The following is a 23,605-nucleotide window of genomic DNA, read 5'->3' on the forward strand; positions in this document are numbered from 1 at the left end:
GTAATACCTGCAGAGACAGAGTCAGTTGCTCTATGTTGGATAATGGAAGTGTGAGGTCATTTAGCATTGCAACAGAATGGAAAATTATCATCTGATGTCTTTATGGACTTGATTCTATCTGCAGCTTCTCCTGGTTCTTGCATAATAATGTCCTATAAATGTGAAGTCCTGGGATCTTTATCGTGTGGGGATTACTTAAAGATTATGTTAGGCTGGATTCCTAGTTAAGAGTTTATATTTTCTTCTTCCAAAACCTGGGATATTATCTGACATTTTAAATTGTAGATATTTTGAACCACCTTGGGCTGCACAGCCATGTGAAGAATTCTCAGGTATTTTTTGTTCCCCTTTAGTACAATCAACTTTAGAGGTAGACTGGTCTTTTTGCAGTCTCCAGCTATGTGCCCATGTGCATGTGAGCACCTGTGCGTGCATCACAACCTCTTTCTAGTACAATGGCAATACAGTTTCAGTTGATCCCAGGAGGACATGTCACCTTTTAGATAGTTCACCTTTGCCCGACTTTGGACTTTGTGATCTGTTGCATGCAATTTTTGGCCTGTGAAACCCCAAGTCCAACTCACCTAGTTCATAAAGTATTCCAAGAGGAAATCTAAATAAGGTAATTGTCTTCACCATCCAGCTTCTCTTTTTGGCTATTTCTTTATTCTCTGGATATTTCTTACTTCATTGATTTCTATTTTTCCTACTTTAGAAAAAAATTGTTCATTGCTTTCAATGGAGGGACTTTATATTATAAAGGATAGAACCTTGCACAAACTAATTCAACTAACAAACTCAAACATTTGAAATTAATATGAATTTTTTTTTGAAGTCTGATTTCAGGAAATCTAGTCAGATCTTACTGGAATGGTAATTCAAGGGAAATTTCTCTCACCATTCTCTATTTGATAACCAGAGTTGAAAATGCATATGAAAGATAAAAAAAAATGGCACAGAAAGGCAAAGCCATTTCTGAAACTGAACAAAGGAAGGGATGAGTTGTGTGCATTACTAAATAGAAAGGTTAATATAAAGCTGTGGTGATTATGGAAGTGAGAGTTTCTAGTTCCAGGATAGATTAATTTTTCAAAGAACAAGGAAAAAAAAAAGCTTAGAAACACACATGCGCGCGCACACACACACACACACACACAGAGACAGAGAGAGAGAGAGAGAATAATCAGTAAAACAAAGCCATTGCTGCAGGCCAACTGATCATTCTCCTGGGAAACCGTGACACTAGACTTCCGCCTCACACCATGCAAAAAGATGAACACCAGATGGAGCACCACAAGTGATAAAACCAAGCTGCTGCTAAGCTATCTAATACAATAGTCAATAGCCACATGAGGCTATTTAAATCTCAACTTAAATTAATTAAGATTAAATTAAAAAATTCATCTCCTCAGTGACATTATCCATATTTCCAGTACTCAATACCCACATGTACTGGTGGTTACTTTATTAGACATTATTAGATAGAAAACATTTTTATCAGTATGGAAAAATCTATTGGGCAGTTCTGAGAGACATTTAATATTACATCTTTATAACCTTGGGGCTGGGAAAGAAGAATTAAATAACAAACAACAAACTAAACAAAACATGGCAAACAAACATAAACAACATAATGAAAATAACTGATAAGTCCAGCTATTAAAATTCAAAGCCATTTATCAAGAGACGGAATACAGAAAATAATAACGCCTTAATGTAAGAGAAGGTATTTATAATGTGTGTATATAAATATATATATATATACCCATATAAATATATATATATACCCATATAAGAATGGACCAAAGATTTATTCTGATGGGAGAAAAAAAGAGAATTATAGTGTGACTTTGGCATTCATATAAGTTGTGATTGCAATGCTTAAAAATTTTCTGTATTCTATTTTAAATAACCAAAAGTAAGGGACGGCAGAAAACAATCTCTTTTCAGTCTGGAAGAAAAAGAAGAGTAGCTTACACAGTAGCCCAGCAACATAGGAGTACGTTGATAATAATATTTGAACATGTAATTAAATAGATGCTTCTAATGTTAGCTTATCCTTCATTAAAAGATGGTTTTCTAGCTTACTTAACAATTTATCTTTACCTTACTTGGAGCACACAGTACAGTACGGGGAGGCACACAGTACATCTGTACTACCTTTCACTCTGATTGTTACATTTGATGGTGACCCAACACATCCATCTCATATTTGCTTCAATCTGAACAACCAGAGAACACAAAACTGTGAGGGATTGGATGATGGAATGGAAAAAGTAGAAGGTTTATAAACTTATGAGAAAATGCTATAAATATAACAAAAACAAAGACAATTTTCTCTCACTGAGTGAACATATATATTCTTCTGCACCATCGCCTCTCCCTACCATACCTCCACCAACAAAAACATAGATAAGATTTTTAAAGACCACATTTTCCTAGTTTCTATATAGGTAAAAGTCTTCGTATTTTAATAAAAGTTAAATTTTTGAAACACATGTTTGCATATCTTAGAACTTGAAACAAAACCATACTCATATCAAAATAATCTAAATGGTGCACCTTCTTGGATCCCTATAATCTGAGAGGGAAACAATGAGTGACTTATCAATTCTGGTACAATATGGAGATTGCACAGAGGATGAAGCATCCAAATCAGATTAAACATTAAAGGAAATATGTAATAATAAGGAAGAGTCTCTACCACAGATTTGGAGAGTGCAGGATGATGGCAGCCTAAAGTCCAGGCTTTGTCCCAAACATAACCCACTCTAAGATAGATGGACTTCACCTCCTGGGCTGGTATTCAAGAACTCCTCTCGCCAGGGAAGGAAGTTGTAAAAAATGACAGTACCTCAGTATTTGTATAGGATGGAGGAGCCAGAAATTTCTATAATGAATAATCAGTGTGTGGAACAGGTATAAACCAGCCCTAATAAAAGATGAACATGGGGTTGTAAAATCAAAAGTCACGAATGCAGGCATATAACTTCCCTAATAAAAGGAATAGATGTCTAGTCTGCCTAGAACAATGGGGGAGACCCATGGGTCAACGAGGGTTCTCCAAGTCTTGATCCAGGCTTGCTATTAGGAAACACTACTAAAAATGAGCCCCTGCAGTTGGCATTAATAGGCACTACATTACAGTTAGCTTCCCCACTTCCTAGGAGCCTAAGCAGAGATAATTATATATCCTGCCTCAAACTGGACTGTATTTGGGTGTGAAAATATAATCGGACCTAATTTTGCACAGCAAAGGCCATAAACTCAGATGCTGCTGTGAAAGGTGATTTTTTAAATAAGTAATATATTAAATAATAAAAACTGTAAGTATTTTCCCACTTTCAAGGGGGTGAACTTTTGTGTCATAATTTTATCTGTGATTAATTATCCCACGTTTCGTTTTTGAACTATTTTCTTATTGTACATTTGATTTTTCTTCCTCACAAATGCTTGCCTCCTACATTCTCCTCTGCTACAAGGATCTTAATCGTTTTCTCTTGCCAATTTCCTATTTTATGTTTTATCCCATGGAAAAACACACCTTATCCCATGTTGCTGTCATGGGAGTAAAAGTACAGATGTTCTTTTCAAAAAACCAAGAACCAGAGTGTCAGAAGGGTCTTAGTCACCAACTCTCCAGGCTGATGGAAACCACAAGAGAAATGCTATCACTTCTCTGCAGCACTGGGCCAGAGGTGTGTCTTGAAGACATAAGGTCGCCTGGTTTCTGCCTGACTCCTTAACATTCACTCTAATGCAGATACATTGTGCCATCTTCCTCCTTCATAAGCATACCTCATTGCAAATTAAGCAATTACTTGGACTTTTCGGTAGAAAGGGTGTTTATATGAAGCATGAGATAATTTCCAGGTTGATCCATTTTGTTTGGCATCTATAATCTCAATCACTGTGCCATTTTAATAGATTGGCAAAAATTAGTCAAAATTAGGAAACTTGCTCTTTGAGCTTCTTGAATAGAGGTAACTTTTTTCACCTTTTTTGTCCTGTTATTGAATACAGCTACATTTTTTTATTTCATAAATCTCAATCATGCTAGAAAGAATGAAATGAGATAATACAGAGACATAATTGGCAAAAAAGAACTAAGGTGCTGCGCACCTTGGCACACACCTACAATCCCAGCAATTCAGAAGACTGAGGCAGGGGGATTGGGAGTTCAAACCCAGTCTCAGCAATTTAGCAAGGCCCTGAGCAACTCAGCAAAACACTGTCTGTAATAAAATATTAAAAAAGGGTTGGAGTCATGGCTCAGTGTTTAAGCACCCTTAGATTCAATCCCTGATATAAATAAATAATAACTGAAATAGCCATATTTTCAATTATGTAGTTATCTAGCAATTTATGTCAGCCATGCAGTTTAATACATGTATGAGTACACAGTATATGGAATAAATGTGTTAGAATATGGTGAGAAAAATGATTATAGGATGTTAACTATGTAGCAGACAAACATAAATGTTATCATTAATTAAGCAATACAACCATGTGGTTACAAGCTACAATACCATGGCTATAAAAGATAATTTGGGTTACACATGTCAGGGAATAATTTCAGTGTTTTTTTTTTTCCTTTCATAATATTCTGCAATAGATATTCAATGTCTGGCTACTAAGAGGCAAAAATCTGAAGTTCTACATAAAATTCGGTCAGCTATTAACAATGGTAAAATGAAGATAGAGTTCAACAATTAAGAGCTTTTACTACCAAGGGATTTAAAAATTTTAGAATTTTATTTGGAATTATATGTAGAGACATATAATGTTGCAATCCACAGAAAGAAGGGACACAAGAAAAAAAAATACTTTTCGTAACTGATACCCCAAGGTTTAGAAAGACAAAGTGAGTCTCTCAGCAGTAAATAAAATGACCATAATGATCTCACATAGTAATTATGGAGTTAGTTCTCACCCCAATAATCCATTTATTTTTCTGCTATTATTACTATTTATACCAACATTAAAATATTAATAAACCAATGATCTTGGTGTTTATAATTTTACTATGAAAATGGAGACAGAGTTTATCTACTTTGCATGTATTTTAAAACACTTGAGAATATGAAATATGTTTAAAACTCAAATCTAAATTTAATTACTTTTCAGGTATATGCAAAGTTTTATAAATAATGCTTGCAGAATTGTAGTTTGCCTATGAAGACAAAGATCTTTCTTCAAGGCAATGTCTCTTAAACAGTGTTCTACAAAATTCCAGTGCCATAAAAAATCTCTAAAAATGATATCCATATCAAATTTGGAAAATTTTGAACTTAGGCATTGCCTAAATGTCGACTACAGATGGGGTTTTCTGCTAGTCCAAAACCAAATAACATTTTATGAGTACATTAATGTTGAAGAAACCATTTTTGCCTTTATAAATATCATAAATGAGGATTAATTCAAGTAATATATTCATATAATTAAAGGCATGCAGAATAGAATAATAATACAGGAAGCTTAATTTAGTGAAGAAATTGGCCTAACAATTATATTTTTAAAAAAGAAAAAAATTTGTCTTCATCCCATAATATTAAATCAAAATATTATTCACTAGAAAATATAGATTATTAATAAAGTTAGTCAGCTAACTACCCAAAGAATGCATTTATGCCACAACACATAATAACTAAAACCTATAAAATATCACTTATCTGAAATAAATTCTCAGAATATGATTTTAACTGGATAATGATACTACAAAATATGCTGTTAACTATAATAATATAAAAGAGTTCTAATTACCTTTAAATTATGAATGTTAAGAACACTATGGAAATAATTTGCATGTATCACAGTTCTCATATACAGGGCTTCCTCCAGAAATGATGAAATTTCTTTAATTTCTATTAACTATACTTTTCTCCAGAATAAAAGTGACTTAGTTTGGCTTCCTCATTCTTTTGAACCTTCCTTATTTTTACTCTCATGAACAGCTGACTTGAGACAATTAAAAAATTAAGGAACAGAGACAAGCTGAGTCTTAAAAAGATGATAGGGTTATTTTTTATAACTGCAGGAAAATAAAATAACTTAAAATTCAACTAGTAATATTTGCTTTTGGTATTTTTAAAAGAATCACTCATGATTTTCATTAAAAAAATGCCTATTAAGTTTGCAATAATGTGAAGGAAAGAGTCATAAAGAATAAACAGAATTTCGACACTTTAAATGCTCAACCCAGAATATGTGAATTGTGTAAGAAATTATTTTTTGTTGTTGGTGTCTTGTTTAGTTTTGCTCCAAATAAATGATGAAATGCTTTGGTCAGAGCAAAGAAAGGATATCTACAAAATGATGTTATTTAGGTATTATCAAGGCACATCCACCTTCAGTAAATACTTTAACAAGTGCCTCCAATTCTTGTTTTGTACCAAGTAAAATGCCATACAATGAAACGCCTACTCTATTTAAACCTAAAGGTTACAGGCCCAGGGTGGTAAAGCAACAAGCCAGTTACTTTAGGCATCATGCTGTTGCTTGTCCTTTATGCTTTTCTTTGTCAGTCTGGCTTCTGGAAACTGTTAGGTTCCCATGACTGTTATTTGTAGTTTCTCCTTCCAGTAAAACTGAAGGGCATTTCAGAGAACAGTCACCAGGTCTTGGCCAGAGTTTATGCCAAGATCCAACAGAGTTAAGTCATAGAGCAGGAACCAGGTCAGGGTGTAAAACAAGGCAACATGCAGGTTCCAACAGTCTCCCCTTTGGTCTTTCTGGGACTTGGGAGCTCTCTGGAATAAATTCTAATCTGTTATAAGTAAGATGAATTTAAGAAAACATAAGCAGCGACACAAGTGTCTTCATGTTGATTGGTTCAATATCCAACAACTGGCCAGGTGCAGATTTCTAGCACAATGGTAACATCATCCGTGGCACTCCAAAGCGCATGAAGAGTCACCAAGAGAAGAAGCCTGGTCACTTTGCAGTTTAATTGTGACTATGCAATGTGTTGGTTTCACAGAGGTGGTAAACTCAGCATCTGAACTTTCGCCAATCTTGACACATAAGTCTCTTCACACACCTGTTTTCAAACCTATCACAAAATCCCTCTTTCAAGAGATCACAAAGAAACAAAAGGTGAAAGTCAATGTCAAGTGAAGAAAAGGAAGGATTTTATTAGTGATCACTGCCATATTTAAAACAAAATTATAAACTGAGCATGGTAGCATCTGCTTATAATCCCAGCTATGGGGGGCTGAGGCAGTAGCATTTCAAGTTTTGAGGCCAGCCTCTGCAACTTAAGAAGACCCTGTCTCAAAATAGAAAATAAAGGGAAGGGGATGCAATTGAGTTATAGAGAATCTCCCTAGTATGCACAAGGCCCTGAACACAATTCCCATCACTGGAAAAAAGAAAGGAAGGAAGGAGTGAAGGAAACTGAGAATTTATGATCTTACATCATTATGTATGTTTTTAGTTTCAGAGTTCTAGGAATTTGAGAGATTTCTCAGGAACATAGAAAGGAGAAGGCTGTTGTCTTAGCCTAATTGTACTTCTACAATAAAATCCAACAGACTGGGTAACTTATAAAAGCATTTACTCCTCACTGTCTAGAAACTATGAAGTCTGAGATCAAAGCACTGACAAGTTCAGTGTCTAGACCAGGCCTTCTGTCCTTCAGTGTCTGGACCAGGCCCTCTGTCCACCACCAATGTGGTGCCCTGTTGCTGCATACTCCTAGGATGGAAGACTGTGTCCTCTTTTGGCAGAAGACAGAAGGGCAAGAGGCCCCAAAGCAGCATGGGGCCTTAATTCTACCCATGAAAAAGGAACCTCATTACCTAATCACCATTTAAAGGCCACATTTCTTAATGCTATCACATGGACTATTAAATTTTAACATATAAATTTTGGAGCAGACACATTTAAACTATTGCAGGTGGATAAGAAAACAATACATTATTTTTTAAAAAGGTTGATTGTATAATAAAATAAATAATCATGGCACTACAATCATCTTATATTATACCTTTTAATAACATGAAAGCACATCCAAACCACTTCCTTTGATTAATGGTTTGATTACAAAAGATGGTCCTTTCAGAAACCAAAATAGTCCATGTAAAAGTGTTTCTCACCCCAAGAAACTGGGAATATATGATGCTTAAAGACCCAAATGGACTTTCTATTTGAATATTATATTTAGCTTAGTAAGAACCTTAACAAGATTGTTAATGGTAATCCTAGCACCTTTTCAACTGTAATCTCTAATTGAATTTTTATGAAAGAAGTCTTATGCACTCAAGAATATCTGATATACATATTCCCTCTTGTTTGAATTACTGGCTTTTGATTCTTGGCTTCAGAAAGTTATTGCTCAAATAATATGGATTGTTTGAAAAATACATGATCTATGTTCTTGACCAGTCCATAAAGGCATCCAATTAAATATGGATTATTTCCTGTGTTCCTCATCAACTCTCCCTATAAAACATTCAGGGAGTAAGATGTACCTTTTACTTGATCACTTCCTTGATTAGACATCTTTTTGATGTCAAGAAAGAGCTATTTTAATTGCAATGAAGGAATTAGATTCTCTTGTCAACAATGAGTTGTAAGAGTATTTAATACTATAAAACCTTGCTGCAGATTAAATGTTTATGTCCTTTTGAAATTCACATGTTGAATTCTCACCTCCAAGATAATGTCATTAAGGAGTAAGGCCTTTAGGAGATAAGTAGGTCATGAGAATGGAGCCTTCATGAATGGGATTGCTACATTTATAAGAGATTCCACATCTACCATGTGAGGTGACAGAAGACACCTGTCTATGAACCTGGAAGTGGTCGCTTACCAGACATGAAATCTGCCAACACCTTGATCTTGAACTTCCCAGCCTCCAGAATTGTGAGAAATAAATTTTTGTTGTATATAAACCACTCAGTCTATAGTGTTTGTTTACAGCAGCCTGAACTAAGACAAAACTTGGTAAACAAAGCCCAATGTTGCCTAACTGAAGTGCCTCACATGCAGAACACATATTATCTCAATCATGTAGTATGAAATTGCATATTATTATAAAAGAAACACATTTTCAAAGATGTATGTTAGAATTTCATAAGAGCACCCTCTTCAAGGTTCTGATCACAGGACTAGCATTAAGACCTAAATTGTTTACAATGAGAAACCTCTAAAATTGCTTTGAAATAGGTTTAATGGACTTTTACATTGAATTTGAAATCATAATGAAGTTCTGGGTAATTTAATGAAACAATTATTACTAAGATGTTTTTAGAAATGGATAGTCTTCTTATTAAGGTATAATTGGAGTTGAATGTACCTGTTTGATAAAGTATATTCAAATACTTGGAGAGGAGTAAAACAATATTCAGATTTCAGTGATTTAAACAAAGCCTTAATTTAATAATGTTATTGATTTCTACCTGATTTGTTGGTACTGACATTAGTCTCAACATGCAGTATATAGAATTAACATTTTTGGAAAAAAAAGATTATGAGTGTAGAAGAGTGTAAAATAACACATTGCCAACATATTTATTATACTTTGAGTTTTTTTCATTTGTTTGTTTCTTGGGGAAGACTTCCAGGTATGATTTTGACATTTTGACATTTAAAAATATGATTTTTTAGGAGTGGATTTTTTAAAATGAGCACATTTTAAAAGAATAGAATCCTAAGTATTTATGTATCATTGTCCCCACAATTTAACTCTCTCATGAAATGTGTGTGCGAAAGCAAAGGGGAGCTCCCAGTTTACATGAGAAGATAATGTGAAATACCGAAGAATGAGTGGATTTTGGAAATAGAGTCATGTTACCTAACCCATCCGAGCCATCCAAGGATACATTTATTCCATTCTAAATTGGTGATGAAAATGTCCATTCTATAGGACTGTTCAGATGACATTCGGGATTATACTAAGTGATCCATGTAAAAAGCCCCATGAACCTGTGTCTGTCACACTGCCTTGCTCATCCCTTTGTTAATTCCAAAAATCTGGGTGTGTAAATCATCTTGAAAATCTCTCAGACACCAAAAGAGTATCAAATAATTTTTCTTTTAAATTTAGATTTTAAAGACTACAAATCATAATCTGAATGTAGAGTTGAACAGATATTAAGTATTATTGCTTTAAGACAAGAAGCTATAAGATAAAAGGACTAATAAAATGTGAAATAATTCAAAATAGCTTATGGACTAAAAGAGTCGGTTCAGACACTCACTCTTAAATGAAAGTTATAGACCAAATACCAAATAAATTTGATAATAAACACTGAGATATCCCAATGAATAGTCATAATTAAATTTCTAAATTGATGATACTTTCAGAAGTGTGTCTTTCCTCTTCAGGGAACTTTTGAAAACAAACAGACCCAGGTTTCTTAGGGAGAAAGAGTAATAAATTTACGTTATTAATAAAAATCACATAAAAATATAAGAATCCATTATTTTGTCACTGAAGTATTTTTTCTCAAATTAATAGTATGTGTTACTTTAAAATGAATGATGAAAAATGAAATAATTTTTGTGTGACCTGTAGATCTGATGTCTGTGAATCCTTCTGTATCAGGTCATTACTGTGTGTAATTAATGTTCTCCCATGGCACAGTAGCCATGGGAGATGCTAATGTGGTCCATGAGGGACAACATACTAATATTTTCTTGGACTCCCTGTGGCTTCCTCTGAGTCATTTACTATTTTATATCCCTTTATTATTTTGCCATATCCATTAGTGAGTTGCAAATTATTCTATAGTATCTTCTCCCTTGAGTTCAGAAAAAGAAAGTGGTACGGTAGTCACCCCAAATCAGTTTTACTTTTCAGAATTTCAGTTACCAGTGTTCAACCATTGTCTGTAAGTGTTGAATGGAAAGTCCCAGAAATAAACAACTCAATATTTTGTGCAGTATTTTCTAAGTGGAGTGATAAACCCACCCAGGACAGGAATCGACCCTTTGTTCAGTGTATCCTTGCTACATGAACTACATGTTCCTGAGTCATAGTAGCCATCTTAGCTACCACATCAATTATTGGCAGTACTGCAGTGCTTGTTAATTCTTATTTCACTTAATAACCGTCCTAACATGCAAAAGTTATGATGCTGGTAGTTCAACTACACTAAAGAAAAATCATGAAATCCTTCTTTGAAGTGAAAGGGACAAATTTATCATAAGTATATGTGTAGAGGAAAAATCAGAGTACATATGAGATTCAGTATTATCCTTGGTTTCAGCCATCCATGTCTTGGAATATATCCCTGGGGATAAGGATGAACTAACTGTTATTAAGTTTCATTGATTTTTACTTTACTCTGAGGCAGTTCTTGACTTAGGAAAATATACTCAGCTCTTTATAGCTACATACATCAAAGACACTATGAAACAGATCAGTGGAACCTATGTAACTATGAGAAAGGGAAACGACAGGAAAAGGTAGAAAAGGGAGGAAAACTACAAACAACTGAACATTAAGAGGCAAAGCAAAGAGTAACAGAGAAAGAAATTGAGTCTCACACACACAGAGTTCTGGCCCCATTATAAGTTAATATTTTCTTCAGGCCTGTTGTAACACAGAATTCATGGAGGTCTACTTGCCTACCTCCTATCACACACATGTAATCTCAGCTACTCAGAAGGCTGCAGCAGAATAGCAAGTTCAAGGCCAGCCTGGGAAAGAAACAAAAGACCCTATCTCAAAATAAAAAATGAAAAGGGCTGAGGACATAGACCAGTGGTTGAGTGCCCCTGTGTTAAATCTTCAGTACCACACACACACACACACACATACACACACACACACACACACAAAGACAGTATTTTCAATAAAAATTTGCAGAAGCATTTGTAGTAAAAACTGACTCAACTTTTTAATATATGGCACAATGCTCTGAATAGAAAAAAAACTTGGTCACATGATAGAACAAATTGGAATATTCACTTTTTAAAAATTTCTAAAAGTATATTTTAATTTATATACTAGCTTTAAAAGTATGTGATTCTCAAGGAGTCAATTTCTTGGTCATGTTGTATAAAGAAGGTTTTCTTACTAGTTTGTGGTTTTATGCCAATTATTTTCTCCTATCTATTCCTCAGTATTCTCTTATCAAATGAGAATAAGAGCATCAGCTTCATTGGCTTATTTTAAGTTTCTAATGGGATAAAGTATGAAAAGCTCTTGTCATAGTGCTAGTACTTAGTTGTGCATTCAATATCTAGTATTTTATTGTAAGTAGTGATTAGAAAAAAAATGCTGGTGTTATGCCCATTCATTCCCTCAGTTTATGAAAATAGAAATAATATGGAAGGAAAAAGTGGTCTCTGCCCTCAACATAAAATAATCAATTTTATCAAAGTAATAAATCTACTAGATCACATGACTCTACACTTTAGCACCATGAATTGTTAAGTAAAAGAAAACTCCTAAATAGTCCACCAGTTGAGTCAAATGTTTCATCAAGTTTAAGGATCAGTGTTCTGGATGAATGCTCTAAAAAGTACATTGGTTTTAACATAATATAAACTATATATATATATGAGTCTTATACTTAAGCAGACTTGTATTTATAGATGTTTGCTTTCCATTTTGAGTTTTATGGCACTTAAAAGAGGCATATCCTTTCTTCACTTAACCAAAGACTCTCTTTCAGTTCCAAATCAAATTTTACTTCGTTAATTAAAGCCTTCTTTCATTGCTTCATCACAAAACAAAATGTCCCTCTTTCTAAATCCTACAGCATGATCAACACATATTTTTCTCTAAAGTACCAAATAGTAAATATTTTAGATTTTATAGGCTAAGTCAGAACTACTCAACTTTACTGTAGCAGGAAAGCAGATACAGAAAAATATGGAAAGAAAGAGATGTAGCTGTATTCCAATAATACTTTTATTTAAAAATGCAGCAAACTGAGTCTTTATTCTCCCTATCTGTAAAGTAATATTATCATGAATCATGTTGGTGTATATTTATGTTTTAACATGAACAAATATCTGTAAAGTCCATAGAAAGTCTATTTGTGGCAGCTTTTAAATGTGCTTATATGCACTATTATAGCTAGATGGAAACTAAGGAATTCTTATCTTAAAATTCACTTGGAATATACTCCCAACTGACACTACTAACTCTGTAGCTAAGTGAAAAATTCATCACTTAAATACTTTTGTAGCATTGATGTCAATATGTGAGTGTTCTTGTATATGTTCAGAAGCCAGGATTTTGTATATATTGGAAAGATGCACATTATTGTAAAGTCAACACATTATTTGTTTTCTGAGCATCCTACTTGGTTCTAGTTTAAACTTAAATATTATAACCCACAAATACTTGTGCAGAAAATAGAATTCCCTGGGGATAAGGAAACTCTTCCTGAAAACACACCAAATACACGGGCAGGATAAGAACGAAATGACTGTGTTACCATCTATTGGCTTCCAGCATTATTTATTTGCTCTCCAATGAAAAACTATAAATAGGCTTTATTAACCACTTTCAAAATGAAAAAAATTTAGCTCTGGAAATTTAAATAATGATTTTTAGTCAAACAGTTTAACAGTGGCTGAGTCAAAATTCATGGAGGTCTACTTGCCTACCTCCAAAGCCTCTGATCTAACAGGACAGATGGAGAGAAAGGGGGAAGTGACTAAAGTGAGAACTATAGAGTGAAACCCACTAAAGGGAAACAGCCCTGATGTTCTACAAATGTTTCCTCCGAGACACAAAATGCTTAATCTTGCTTCAAGAATATGTCTGATTATTTGTGTGACTGAAGACTAAAAAAGACTCACAAATTTATTTTCAGTCATTTCTCTAACATCTAAAACAGTATCTGGAACAACATAATAGATGAATGCTATTGGTTAAAGCATTGCATTCTCTGGCTTGAAATATGTCAGAGGCCTTCTTCAAGAATCTCCCTTCAGGGGCTGGAACTATGACTCAGCGGTAGAGCACGTGCCTAGCACGTGCAAGGCCCTGGGTTTGATCCTCAGCACCACATAAAAATAAATAAATAAAATAAAGGTATTGACAACTAAAATTTAAAAATAATTTTTAAAAAATCTCCCTTCATTGTAGATTTGACATATACTTTTCCATGAGAAAAGTGACATATACTTTTCCTACTCTGTTCATCTCTGTTCATATATCTGCTCGTACCAACAGTCCAGGACATCCTTAGGAGTCCTACCACCCCATACACATTTACCCCCACCACTCACAACCAATCTAAGGGAATGACATCTCATATTTATTGTTCTTTAGTCCATAATGGTTCTCCAGCCTCCCTGGGTTCATAAGAGGTCAGTGTTTTCTCTAAGCTTCCTACCTTGTTCTATATACTTAATTCAAATGATAAGGAAGGTTTATTATTCTTGTCAGAGTGTTTTAACAGACCCACCCTATTATATTTGACTAGTCTCTTGACTAGTTAAAAATGTTTTTAGATGTTCTCAAATTTCCTTCCTCTAGAATGTCTTAAAATTCACTGAAGTACTAATCATTTGAAAATACTAATAGTGAAAAGTGTATGTGGTTAATAGATTAAAATCCAGACCCCTCCCCTGGCAAGATGAGTAACTTTGGCAAGATATTTTACCCTTGTGTTCTAATTCTCTCATCTGGAATATGAGGGTGATAACCATGCTTCCTCAGAATGTTTTGAGGATAAAATTAGTTAAAACATATAAAGTACTAAAAGGATGCCTTACATACAGAAGTGTTCAATAAAGGCAACTTAAATTTTACACAAAGGTTAACTCTGTAACTTTACCTAATAGCTTACTCCTTTGGTCTACTACCTTTAAACTCATTTATTCATATACATACATGGTATATTTGTTGTTTTACCTCTGATTCTATTAATCTACAAAGGAGGAGGATAATTTTATTGAATGGCTAATTTCCAATTGTAATCAAAATTTAAAATTAAATTCCCTCTATCTTTTAGTGGTTTCTTCCTTTGTTAATTCATTACACAGAGAAAAAAATGTTCAGCCCCAAGTCGGCAGAGAAGTTCTTCCAGAGGTGAGTCCATATACACACCTTGACTGTCACCTTTTGACTTCACCTGAAAACAGTGTAGTGCTGATCAGTTGTGTCATGAACAACAGTTCAAATATTTATAGTCAGAAACAACCACTGTACTCCAGTAAGTATTCTGTATACTTTTGGACTTTCCTAAAGTCTCCTCCAAAAATGCAACAGCCCTGAAAAAGAATCAGGTCAAATAAAGAACAGTTAAGAAAACTAAATATGTTAAATTGATAAAGAAAACATAAGACATGTGAACTGTCACCATGTATGTACAGGCTGCCACTCAACTGGAAAAGTAATCTATTTCAGCCACAGAGAGCTGAATAAACACCTTAGAACAACAACAACAACAAAAAAAAATGTAGTCCAAATTAGAACTACCTTTTAAAAAAAATAGGCTGCTTCCATGTGTATACTATGTGTATCCTTAAAATAAACCCCAAATGGTGGTTATCAAAGATGCCAAAGATAAAATAGAAACAATACACAAAAGTCGGAACACTCAGATGTACACTAAATTCCTTGCAATTCCAAAATCCACCCAACTGCTAAAGGAGGCATGAATATTAACATTTATAATCCATGACATCCAGAAGTCTGAAGTATAGTGAGAAACTAAAGACTTATACAAGGGCAATTATAATAACATGTTTGGAACAACTAAGGTATTACAAATGCAATGTACTGAAATTTTAGAAAACTTTTCTTTTACCTAATCCAGAGGCTTCAGAGGAATTTCTAATATAAGCAGCTCTGAAAGTAAAGTTAAAGTTAGAAATGGAAATAGTAGGAAGTTAGAGCATGTCAATATGAAAGAGTATGACCACAGATGCAGTGCAGGAAATAAAATGAGAATGAATGAGGAACAGAGGACAGTTCAAATTGATTTGCGTAGGATGGCTGTGGGAGATGGGCCTGGAAAAGCTGTCTGTAGTTACATCATGCAAGCACTGAAATGTTGGTCCTTTGGTGCTAGATCATGGTGGTCATCAAAGTGTTACTAACATAGTAGGGGAGATATGCTGCCATAGGAGTTTCTGAAGACAGGTATATTGTGGGTATATAATTGTGAGATAGAAGGCTAGAGGGAGGGGGTTCTCTAAAACTTCTAGACTGGAATAATGCTGATACTAACAAAATAAGTGCAGGTTAAAAAAAGGAAGGAAGGAGACTTAGAAAGTTCAGGAGAGACCACAGGGTGTCAGAGATGTCTGCAGCAAAATAAAGGGAGCTATCTAGCAGACAACTGGAAATGTCCAGAGAGGCCTAGAGCTTAGGGAAGGTCAGAGCTGAAGACCATGACTTGGAAGTTATTCCTACCAGAAGAAAATGAAGGTCAAGCATTGAGGAATTTCACAATCAACAAAATAAAGACAGAAGAAAAACCAAAAACAGAAATTTAGAAACAGATACTCCAGTGAAATGAGAACAGCCATAGAGGACCAGAAGCAAACAGAAGCCAAACGAGGAATTCAAGGAGCAGCAAGTTCCAGCTTTGCCAAAAGCTGCTGATAATTTAAAGCAAATGAAGATCTGGAAGCCAGGAGATCTAGGATTATTAAATGCTAATAATTATTATATTTTATAAATAAAAAATTCATCTTTTCAAATCAAATTGTTTTCATACTAGATTATTATTTTTTCCTTCAAGAAAAAACAAATTGATTTTTTCATTTGAGAATATTCTGATCCCAAGGATAAATTTATGCCGTTAAACATTCTCAACTTGATCATATTGGCCAATATCTAGTGCCATTCTACTCAGAGGCAAATTAAAATGTAGAGGGATTTTTTTGTTGTTGTTATAAAGACTGACAGAAAACTATTGGCATATGGAGGTCAAAGGCCATTGTTAAGGACCCAATGTGACAATTATTTGCTTCTATCTCTCTCTTAGAGTGGGCTTCTGTAAAATGGGAAAAAGAATATACATTTCATTGGGCTATTGTAAGTTTTTAATGAGCCAAGGTATGAAAAGCTCTAGTCACAGGGATGACACTCTTTCCTTCCTTCCTTCTTTCTATAAATGTTCAGTAGTACCATGTCCCGGGCTCTGCATTAAGCAATGAAGAGCACAACAGTCTTGGCCCTTGATTAACTTCAGACAAGACAGAAGCTTCATCATGTGGTGGTTAAGTTAGACACTTTTAGATTTCTAAAGGTATATTCCAATATATGCCTGAGCTCCAAATGTCTCTCATTTTCAGAGTCAATTTTTAGTGATATTGTATAAAAAGGATCTTCTTACTAGTTTTGATTTCATTCTTCCCACCAACCAAATTTCATATTTTGCCATCCTACCCGCTCCTCAAGGTTATGCTATTAATAGGTGGTGGCTTTTGAAGGTATGTCATAGGCAGTTGATAAATCATTGCTTCAAACTATGTAAAGCCCTGAACAGTGAAACACTGCTCTTGGGAACCCACAGTGCCAGGATGCCCTGGGAACACTCATTTGCAAGGTGATTCCTGCTGATGGGTGAAATTCTGTGTTTGCCATGGAACTCACTAGTTCAAGAGGCCTTGATTTCAAAACGTCATCACCCAGAGGGAGGAGGTGGGCATAACTTGCCAAGCCTCATATAGCTTGTTTTTCCTATCTTTATCCTATTTTCCTCAAGAAGCCTGTCACACTGAAACCCTTTGGTGTTCCTACCTATAAAAATAAAAGGTAGGCTCTTTTTCTTTGTTAGACCCAGGCTCCATCAGAGCTGATCACCCACTGTGCCCCCCCGCTTTCAATTAATAAATGAGTTTTTATTTTATTTCTACAATTTTGATTAATTTTTCTCAGCTTGTTTACATCCCTCCTTTTCAGTTTACTGATCCCTTGCTGTGCAGGAGGCAGGGAGAGAGGTAAGTAGGTCATGAGGATGTAGCCCTCAGAAATGGGATTAGTGCTCTTATAAGGGGGTTCCTGAGAGCTCTCTTACCCTCTTTCTACCACTTGAAGATGTAGAAACCTGCAGTCTGTGCCCTGGAATAGAACTCTGAACACCAGTCAACCATGCCAGTATTCTGATTTCAGATTTCCCAGCTCTAGAACTATGAGAATAAATTTCTGTTGTTTATAAACCACACAATCTTTGACAATTTGTTATAGCAACCGGACCTTTAAGGATAATTACGAATTCCCAGTCTCTCTCTCTGTCTCTCTGCTCTGGTTTGAGATGTGACCCTTTGCCCCCCTATCCCTGCCACACACACACACACACACACACACACACACACACACACACATACTCCTGCCATAATGTGCTACTATCTACCATCCTCACCAAATGTCAAACCAATCCTTAACTCCCTACAACTTCACCCCACCCTCACCCCATCTAATCTTGGACTTTAAATCTTCAAATTGTGTGCTAAATTATAAACATTTTCTCTTTATAAGTTAGCTGCCTCAGGTATTTCATTATAGTAATGTAAAGCTCACTAATAATGATTCTTCAGCCAACAGCTTTAATCAAAATATGATTAGGAATCAAGACTAAGTAATAATACATGTCATCATATTATTAGGGGAGAAAGTAGAAAATGCTTTTTATAAAACACCAGCATTTTACACAGATCTTTATTTAAACAAATGTTTCACTTGGGTTCACCACTACTACTAAATATTTTCAACTGAAAGTCGTTGTTTTAATGCCAAGCATTACCAAAAATTAGTCACTGGTTTCTATAATTAAACCACAGATATTTTGTGAAACAATCCAAACTGCACAGAACCATTAACAGAAAAATCTTTATACCAGCATCTTATAGCTGTCAATCAAATGTCCTGTTGGGTTTTCTTGAACTCCTTAGGAATTTCAATGAATATTAACGAAAACATTTACAAGAAAGTTTTGGTATTAGGTCAGGAAAACCATTTCTAACAATATTTGCATCATTTATCAAAACTGAGATTTGTGAATCTGTTGAAAGTGTCTCTAGTGCATCCAAGTAAAAATTAGTCCAACTTGTCTAGCTGCACTAGTTTTATTATAGTTAAGTTCAATTTGTTTAACGTGTTTTTTTCCAGTATTCTTGATTATTTCATATATAAATGCACATTTTTTCTAGTATTCTCAATTATTTCATATATAAATGCACATATCACCCTACATAATTACTAATTGTCAAATATGTTTGGTAAATGTGATTTATTCTTCTAAACAATGGCCTATATTAGGCTATTCTATCATACTGAGATATAAACTGCTGAATATCCCACGTAGGTAGATTAGGCTCCTAGGTTCACCATACAAGACAACAATTAAAAAATGCTTTTTCCTACAAGTTTAAAAAGAAAAGAACCTATTACTCACCAAGAATTACTGAGCAGTTGTCTTCTAACACATTTCCTAATCACTTTGATCCAAACAGTTTTAAGAAAGCCTGTGACAAACCAGGTTGACCTCTCAGGGGAAGTCTGTTTAGTGGTTTATTATGCAATTCAACACTATTATGTCATCTAATGGGAGACTTGAGATTTCAAAGAGTTTCTGAAAATCTGGTCAGAATAAGCCAGTGATCCTTATAGCACCCTAAAAGCTTTCAGGCCAAATATTTAATAGCCCAAACCAGCAAACATGTTTTGAGTTATTTTTAGGCAAGTGCTATTTCACTATCTCAATCTTTACAATCAATATGTAAAAGTGGTTACTATTTTCTTTTTTTATAGATGAGAAACCAAAATTTAAAGACATTTAGCAACTTACCCTTAATGCTCAAGTGGCAAAGCTGAGATAAGAACCCAGACGGGCCAGACTTCTGAGCTCCTGCTTTTACCTCTGCCCTGTCCAGTAAGCTGGCTTCCCAGATGAATGGTCTCTTCACTCAAAGACCATGAAGCCTAGGAAGAGAGATAGGATGCTTACTCAGAGAATTATGGTAGAAAGTAAAACAGAGTAAGAGCATCCTAGATCAAGTTACAAGGCAGTTCAGATGAACACTGATTACATCCAGATGTGGGAACCAGGAGAGGGCTTCTTCCTTGAGATGGGCTGGGGGAAAAGGGGCCAAAATAGTAAAAGACTGCAGTTAGTGATTGCTGCATGCCTTTCTATTTGTCAGGCACAGTCTATGACACTTGACAGTGTTTTCTTCTTTGGTGTTCAGGATACAACTACAAGCTCTATCTCCATGCTGAATAAGACAAAGTCAACCAGTTTATGAAGTGATATTTAAATTCACAGCCACTGAATGTAGTTTTTTTTTTTCTATTTCTTAGCCATTTTAATTGGGTTTCTATTTGATTTGTATAGACACCTTTTGCTAATTTTTCAGCCCAAAGAGAGTACTTTTCTAATTCACACAAATGGGCCTTAATGGCAACTATCTTGTCCTCAGGGAAGTCTGTATAGCATTTTCTATCATATTCAGAGTTGAAGGCAGAAGAGACTCAGTTTGTTCCTTTTTTATTTCCTTCTCTTCCCCTTTTCCTGCATTTCTGCCTCCCTCACTCCTTCATTCTTTCTATAATAAGATTCTGGTGCTACTGTGTGCTGGGCACTGCACTAAGTGATGAAGAACACAACAATCTGGCCTTGTTTAGCTTTATACAAGGCAGAAGTTGTACTGTGTAGTGGCTAAAGCCAGACAGACCGCCTGGGTGCTGTCTCCCAGGATAGCCACTTACTAGCTGCTATGGTTTTAATAAGATTCGTCCCTCTGCAAACTCTTGTTGAGGTTTGGTCCCACCACAAAATGGTCTTCAAATGTAGTAGGGCCTCTGAGAGGCATTTTGGGTCATGGGGACATCACCTTCATAATGGATTAATACTTATCTCAGAAGAGTGGCTTAGGTCAGAGGGGATTGTATTAGTTGCTGTGACAATGGGTTGTTACAAGGCCTGTGCTTAGCCTCCTTTGTATGCACCAACTTCCAACTCCATATTTCTGCCATACTGTAACACCACCAGGAAGCACTCTCCAGACAAGAGTACCATACTGTTTGGACTTCCCAGTATTGTGAACCAAATTAATCTTTTTTCTTTATCCTGTATATCATCCAGTATCAGGATTTCTATTATAACAATACAAAATGGACTATGACATGAGCTGTTCCACAGACACAAGTCACTTAACTGTGCCTAAATTCCTCTTCTGCAAACATGGATATGGACAGACCTACCTCAAAGGGGGTTTGCGTGCTACCAGAAAGCAGAAACACCATGTCTAGAATATGGCAAGCATTCTAGAGATTGTAAGTTACCATATTCTTGGGCTTCTGGGTATGAGTGGGTCTATTCACAGTGTCTAAGAATTGAGAGCTTAACCTCCTCTCTCAAAAAGTAGAAATCAATTTAGTGGCCAAGATAATCTTCAAAGAAGGAGCAAACTCCCTGGGAGCAGGGAGAAAACCTTCAATTACTTGTTTGTACATGGTCGCCCTCAATGAACAAACATGGTCGCCCTCAATGAACAAAAGGTTGGGGTGGATACACAGGTTCCTAAGACAAGGGACCCTTCTCAAATTTGCATTTTGGCAGACCATACAAACATTCTTCAAACAACTACTGAATTATTTTCAGGTAATTTGGGATGTATCCCTCTCTCATTGAGAAAAGAAAAAAAATGAAAAACCAAAAACCAAATGGAATAGGAGGATTAACCTGAATGACTAGATGTGAATTTCTTAAGAGTGGAACTCCAATCTCATTCATCTTGGTAATTCCACTAGGATGTTTGGGCTGATGATGATTTTACAGGCTCAAAATAGCTGGTCTATGTTTTAGCTATTTCCACTTTCTTTATTACAAACAAGAGGATTTCCGGGTAGATACTAGTAATCCAATTTTATGACTAAGGAAAAAATAAAGCCCAGATTATTAAATAAATTACTCACTCTTTCACAAGTGCAGAAATCAGCTCAAATTCTGGGCCTGATTCTACAATTAATTCCCTTCTCCCCTGTGAACTTCTCAAAAACATTTGGTGAAGGAATATAAAATTAAAAGTAAATTCAGGAGACACATTTTTTATTTCAGCTAAGTGATCCAGGAATATAACTGGACTAGGGACATTTCTTTAGTTCACTCTGTGCTCCTTCCCTCTAGAAGGACTCAAGGTCAAAAATGTAAGCCAAATATCATAAAAGACTAAGTATATATCTAGAAATAAACCAAGCATTTACAGAAAGATTCACAAATTTGGGTATTGGAAACTAGTGTTAAATTTCAGAGCATTTAACCATCATCAAAAGTCCTTGGGAGAAAAGAGCAGCATGTAACTAGACACTGTTATGGTGAATTTTTGCAAAAAGTAGTTTCTGACTTTATGATTTGTTACCCAATATACTGAGTTGACTGCTGTTATAATCTTACTTTCACTGAAATCCTTCAGTTGCCCTCTCACTTAGATTGATTTAAATGTAATGTGTTCAGAAGCAGAAAGTGGAGCTAGGATTGCTTCATCAGGACTAAATATGAGTCACCTTATTCAACCCTCATCTGCCCTGCCCTCTGCAGCCCCCACCCAATTCTGATTTTTCAGCCACACTGGACCAAATGAGCATTTAGTACTTGTGGTTCAAATGACACAGCACATTCAAGCTAACCTGTGTGCTGAAAGTTTGCAACCTTCCGAGCTCTGACTGGGTTTAACCATAAAGCCTGTAGTGCCAAGAAAGGGCATTTGTGCCCATGACTTCCTCTTGCCCAGTCTTTTTTCACGACGCGTTTATCATTGCCTGCTATTTTTATTCATCTGCTTCGTCTCTTTTTGGACCAGAGAAAGGAGGAGTACATGAAGTACTAGCTTTCCTATTGCCTCTAAACAGCCTCGCTTAATGCAACCCAGTCCTACTTCTCTAGGAATGAGGGTCAAAGAAATACTTCTAGAAACACTATCCCTAATTTCCTCTCCTGTGTGTATTTGTGTTTGTGTTTTAATTTCTCTGGGATGGAACCACAAAATTCCCTTCCCTGGCTGTAGAGAGAAAGTGGCCTTGGGCAAAACCGCCCTTCTCAAGGCAGTGGGCAATCCTACCTGAGCACGCAAGTGGAAGAGAAAAAGGATGGAGAGGGCAGCTGCACTGCAGCATCTGCTGAGGAAGGAGGCAGTTAGCACGTGAGCAGGCTCCAGGGCTTCCAGCCTCTCAAGCAACCTGGTTGGGCCTGGCGCCCCAAGCGTGGCGCAGCGGCCCAGAAAACCAAGCATACACAGGAGAGAAGCAAGCCCTTCTTGGCCCCTGCCAAGTCTGTACAGCCCTTCTGCTCAGCCACAGGCCTCGCCCGCATCCACCTTTCCATCTGCCTCCACCTCCGCCATGCTTTCAGCATACCGCAACTGAAGCCCCCTGGCATTTAGTCCCTTCCTCCCAGCTCTCCGGGCCCAGATCATCTGCTACAAGAGTAGCCAGCCGCTCCCTACACGCATTCTCACTACCTGTCTCGACCTACTGCAGCTACGACACCACCCCAAGGTGCTCAGGGGCCCAGGGGCGAGATGCTGGGGAAGCGCGCACAAGGGACACGCCTGACAGGAACCAGATCCCAGAGTCCCGTGGGCCAAGGAGATTGGGCAGTCCCTCGCAGGTCAAGTCTGTCCGAAAACAGAGAGCGCGGGCAGCTCCTGGCCCAAACCACCCAGGGCTATCCCTCCCGGGACC

The 23,605-nt window shown here is 36.1% G+C and overlaps 1 protein-coding gene and 1 long non-coding RNA gene across 5 annotated transcripts in view; one reads left to right on the top strand and one right to left on the bottom strand.

Annotated features, from left to right (window-relative positions):
- Slc16a7 (solute carrier family 16 member 7) overlaps nucleotides 1-23,605 on the bottom strand; it is a 159,952-nt gene that overhangs the window by 135,801 nt on the left and 546 nt on the right. For all 4 annotated transcript variants that reach the window (XM_048806023.1, XM_048806004.1, XM_048805999.1 and 1 more), the window contains exon 2: nucleotides 19,713-19,846. The gene's annotated coding sequence lies outside the window, so the exon portion shown is untranslated. The remainder of the gene's footprint in view (nucleotides 1-19,712; nucleotides 19,847-23,605) is intronic.
- LOC125617691 lies at nucleotides 12,397-17,001 on the top strand. Its single transcript, XR_007348763.1, has 4 exons — nucleotides 12,397-12,548; nucleotides 13,920-13,930; nucleotides 15,604-15,612; nucleotides 16,989-17,001. It is a non-coding gene; the product is annotated as an uncharacterized LOC125617691 (long non-coding RNA).

This window comes from Marmota marmota, unplaced genomic scaffold (genome assembly GCF_001458135.2).
Source record: "Marmota marmota marmota unplaced genomic scaffold, marMar, whole genome shotgun sequence".
Taxonomy (NCBI): domain Eukaryota; kingdom Metazoa; phylum Chordata; class Mammalia; order Rodentia; family Sciuridae; genus Marmota; species Marmota marmota.